Raw genomic sequence first — 5943 nt, 5'->3', positions numbered from 1 at the left:
AGCACTAATGAATGGTGTAGCATACTCTTCCTATGTCTAACACCTTAGACAATCTACAAGCCCACACATTACAGTCTAGCCTGATTATCTACTTCCAAAGTATGATCGAATCTGGATGGTTGAATAATCTTATTATTCTGGAAGTCAAAACATGTAATGTGAAACAATAGTAAATAATTGACACAAGACAGTAATATTACTTATAAATAAAACTCTTTTTATTCAATCATCAAATGCAAATTAGAATTTAGCTATTATAAGTTTCTATTTATCTAACCACTAAAACTAATATCTTTCGTTGGCCCAATGCACCTTGCATGCTGTAAGTGCTTAACCCTAGTCAGTCCCTTCGTAAGGGGATCTGTTGGGTTGTCCTCTGACGATATCCCATTTGCCACGAGGTGTCCTTATTCTACTTGATGTCTTATGAAATGTTACCTTCTGTCGATATGCCTGTATCTACCATGATCTCTTGGTTCCTTGGTTAAGGTAACCGCCTCTTCATTATCATAGAAAATCTACACATGCTCCTTTGTGGATGGTATGACTCCAAGGTGTCCGATGAAGTTTTTCAACCATATCGCCTCCTTCGATGCTTCACCTACTGCTATGTACTCTGATTCGCACGTTGAATCAGATATAGTTTTCTGCTTGGAACTTTTCCATGTTATTGCTCCTCCATTCAGGATAAACACCCAGCCCGACTGAGAGTAGAAATTATCTTTGGCGATTTGAAAGCTAGCGTCATTATACCCTATCACTCTCAAGTCATCACTCCCACCGAGGGTAAGGATCCAATCCTTAGCTCTCCGTAGGTACTTAAGAATGTTCTTAACCACAGTCCAATGAGATTTACCAGCATTCCCTTGATATCTGTTGACCATGTTCAAAGCAAAGTCCACATCAGGGTGAGTACAAGTCATAGCATACATGATCAAGCCAAATGTGGAAGCATATGGTATTCGATTCATCTATGTTATCTCAGCCTCTGTACTCGGACTCTGAGTCTTACTCAGTTTGGCATTACCTTGGATAGGTAAGTCACATTTCTTGGAGTTCTCTATTCTGAACGCTTCAATACCTTGTCCAAGTATGTACTTTAACTAACTCATATTAGTATTTTACTCATGTCTCTCAATATCCTTATCCCTAGGATGTAAGTAGCTTCCCCAATGCCCTTCACAGTGAAACACTTCCCAAGCCAAGACTTAACCTCCTGCAAGGTTGGGATGGCGTTTCTTATGATCAGTATGTCATCTATATACAATACCAGAAATCTCACTATACTCCTACTAGCTTTTGCATATACACATGACTCATCGTCGCTTCTCGAAAATCCAAACTCTTTGACTTTCTCATCAAAACAAAGATTCCATCTGTGAGATTCTTGTTTCAATCCACAAATGGATTTCTCAAGCTTACACACTCTATTATGGTACTTTGCATTGACATGTAAACATCTTCAGCCAACTTTCCATTAAGGAAAGTGGTTTTAACATCCATTTGCCATATTTCATAGTCATGAAATGCAGCTATGGCTAGCATAACCCTTATAGATTTAATCTTCGCTACTGGGTAACCATACTTCCTACCCGCACCCATCACCCATGACTCACACCTACCATGCGAAAGTCGTAACCAAGCTTTTCGAACATCAGCACTTTCACCAAATAGCAAAAGAGCGGTCTTGTGTCTTTCATCTTCTTCTCCTCATTCCATTTTGTTCAATTTCTCCATACACGCATCAACATCCTTATCCATTTCACTTTTTTCAATTCTTTCATTTTTTTCCACTAACGACCTTGCAAGCTTGACAATCTCCTCTTCAACTTCTAATGCCCTTGCATCTCTTTTTTTTTCCACCAACTCTTTTGTTTCCACCAACTTCCTTATTATTTGAACGTCCTGAAGATTCTTTACTTGCACCTACGTGTTGTGTTGAGGTTTCCATTGGAACATCATCATCAAAATCATGGGGACTAAACTCTTCTACAGGACGAGGAGTGTAGAAAATGGCCCTCAACTTTGAAAGCTGGTTGATGTCGACCCTTCAAATAGTTGGGTGCAAAGATCAGGGAACAATATGGGTTTAGTTTTTAATGACAACACGAACTTGTTCAACTGTTTACAATTTTTATAAATATTAGTATATGTTATAAAAGTAATCATAATAGTATTTATTATAAAAATATTATCTTCCCCTCTTCTTTCCATTGTTCATCGGTCAAATTAAATTTATTTTTTATAGGATCGTATATACTACCGATTATGTTTTTGAGTTTCGTCCAAGCAACATACTTTGATTTGTAGTAGTCAAAGTGGTTTCTTATTTGTTTCTGATCAACCTCTTTACCGTGTTCATTTATCAATTTTTCGCATATTGTCTTCCATGAACTTGCCTTAAGCCCAGAACCCTCACAACCATTAGTGGTTAGTTCATGGATACATGCATCAATAAAAGTTTTGTCCTCACTCTCGTTCTAAACCAACATCCTAAAACATTAATATTTAAAGTAATTTATCATAGTTTTTATGAAGATCAAGAACAATTTTAAACATAAAGCAATTTTCAACCAAGGAAGTTAGCATCATCCTAAATTATGATTTGATAACTTATACACAGACAATTTCAGATTTCATAAAACATCAATATTCAAGCTAAAAATTTCACAAAAGATAACAAGCTAACAATTAAGGTCAACAATATCAACACTTAAATAATTAAACTAAAATAAATTATGATTTGATAACTTATACACAAACAATTTCAGATTTCATAAAACATCAATATTCAAGCTAATTTCTGATTTTATAGCTAATAAACAAAAAAGAACAACCCAATTTCTGATTTTATAGCTTATAATTTTTGAATTCATAACATTAAAAAAAACAACTTCCAATTCATATTCAATTTCAATTCATAAGCTAAAAAATCAGAATTTAGAAAAAAAAAACCTTCCAATTCACTTTCAGTTTTAATTCTTAAGCTATAAAATGTGAATTGGAGAAAAAAAACTTCCAATGTGAATTGGAGAAAAAAACTTCCAATTCAGAAAAAAAAAAAAAAAAAAAACTTCCAATTCACATTCAATTTCAATTCATAAGCTATAAAATCAGAATTCAGAAAAAAAAAAGCTTCCAATTCACTTTCAATTTCAATTTATAAGCTATAAAATGTGAATTGGAGAAAAAGACTTCCAATGTGAATTGGAGAAAAAAAACTTCCAGTTCAGAAAAAAAAAAAAAAAAAAAAAAACTTCCAATTCACATTCAATTTCAGAATTAATAACATTAGAAAAAAAACTTCAATTTTCAGTTCTTATACTGAAAGAACTACAAAACATAACATAAACAAACTTCCAATTCACATACAATTTCGAAATTCATCATTTTAGAACAAAGAATTTCAAATTTCCGTTCTATAAGGGTTATGCTAGCCATAGTTGGAGATGTACTCTAAAAATTTCACTTAGACCCCTATGGCTAAAAAGTACTTTATCGCAAACTTATTTTTTATGATTCCCGGTGTCGTTCCGACTTTGTCGCGAAACATCGACATGTCTTAACTTCTTTGTTATAACTTGGATTTCAGCATTCTTTATATATACAGTAACCTTGTAACATATACTACAACTTATTTAATATTATTTATTCTAAACAATCATCTATAAAAAAGTCATCTTTGACGCTTATCATCTCTAAATTGACTAGCCCTAAAATGTGGGCGCTACACATACCTCTTTATAAAAGCGAGTACCTTATACTATACATACATTTAAAATATACTCGGCTTCTAAAAAAGCTGTACAATTCATTATGACTAGTAACTTATGTACTTATAAGTTAGGGCTGAGAGCTATTACATAGCATAGTTAAGGGTTTTTTAGTGAGACTATATTCATTAGCTACGTCTGAACACTTAGAATACCCACACTACTATAACCATTAATCTTCTGACCGATATACATATGTATCGATTTATACGGGGTTGGCAGCCCCACCAGCGGTTGCTAGCTTCAGCCTTGACCGATCAATCGAAGCGGGTGATTCAAACATTTAGACGATGGATATGTCAAGGCAGTCCATGTACTATTATTATTTATAAGAACACTATATTCAAACTTAAATATGGAATACAAATTCTATTTTGTTTATTGTTGTACCTGTCCTATAAATTCAAATTAGATGTGTTCCATGAAGTTAGACGCACAGCCCGACATATTTTCGCCACCTCGGCCGGGAGTGTGATAGATTTGTATTAGAGCTAAATTGGCTATAGAGAACTCGTATCCTCGAAAGAAGAATACAACTATAGCAACAAGCACCTAATAAAAGTATTATTATTAATTACACTACTTCTTGGCTACTTGTGGTATGGGTTAATTGGTTTGAAGGGCCGTTTGGGTTGCTGGATTTCAGAACAACTTTATATCTAAAATGATCTTGCCCTATGGTGCTTCCTGTCTGGCCCTCATCTATACTTCGTAGTCTTGGAGTATAAAACAAAAATTAATAATACTACAAACCTTGATAACAATAACATATAGGATTTATATATATATATATATATATATATATATATATATATATATATATATATATATATATATATATATACATATATATATATATATATATATATATATATATATACACACACACACACTCTAATCCACGCTGATAACACTTATTAAAATTCTAAGCATCCCTTCAACTAAAATTACTAACTCAACCATTTAGGTTAAACACCTCAACTAAGGTTAGTACCGTACATAAAACATACCAAAAATAAACCTAGAACGTGTGCCTATGTTATTTATGGTAGGGCTGGTGCACAACCAACCTTGAGAAAGGAGTTTGACAGACTACAATGGTTGAGATTTTTATAGATTGAAGAATGCTCTTAAGAATCGTTACAAATATCTAGTACCTTATAACCTTTATATTAACGCCAAAACAATGTATATATTAAAAAATACTTCAAAATCTGGGATAACGTTCAGATTTTCCTAGTTCGCATAAATCCGAAGAACCAATCGCTTTGCTACCTTCATAGCAGAGAAACCCATAAGTTCCCAGTCAATTATTCAATAGTCTCGAACCTTCTTTATTGAAAAGATGGCAAAGATTTAAATTCTATCTCTATTATTTGAAATCGGAAGGATTTTAATTCTCTCTCTATCATTTGGAAATTTGTAGGATTTCAGGAATCAATCGCTCTCTATAACTTGGAAATTTGTAGGATTTAAAGAAACAAGTTACACTAATACACTGTCTTATACGTACTTGTTTATGACTATATAGTGAAAAAAACCTAATGTATCTATCTAAATATATTATGATGATGCCCCTATGAAAGGAACCATGAGTTCGTCCACCACCAACTCCCTGAGGCAATCGAAAAAAAATCAACAGCGGTAACCCAATCTTAGTTGTTGTAGCGATAGTATCTTGTTTGGGAGTGGACTCAGTTTCAGCTTCGAGATGCAACTTAGGACTATCAACTTGGATCTCTTCATCAATTGGTTTGGAAGATGAATAAGAGAGTCTTGAGGAGGATGGTTTTGATGCAACGAAGAAGGAGGTGAGCCGTGGAAGAGCAACAATGGATGCTCCTAGTTCATTAAACATAACTTTTTCATAATGCTCCTCGTTTGGATCGGAGTGAAGACCATCAGAATTGTTATTTCCTTGAGTTTCTCTGGATGCAAACTCTAGATTTGTTACATCATCAGCAGGTGCAACAAAGGGCAAGTTGCTCTAAATAACCATGTTCCTCATTGAGATAAGTGTTGCTTCAACCTGATATCTGGTGAGTTCATGGTGCCGAGAGTGAGCCCTATCAACAAAATTTTCCCACATTGGATCATTAGCTCCTGGTCATCTTGTACACTTACCGGGTATCAGATCATTTGAGGCATCTAAAGTAGGAGAGACTGCTCC

Source organism: Lactuca saligna, chromosome 4 (genome assembly GCF_052625555.1).
Source record: "Lactuca saligna cultivar CGN05327 chromosome 4, ASM5262555v1, whole genome shotgun sequence".
Lineage (NCBI taxonomy): Eukaryota > Viridiplantae > Streptophyta > Magnoliopsida > Asterales > Asteraceae > Lactuca > Lactuca saligna.
This window is presented reverse-complemented; position numbering follows the sequence as displayed.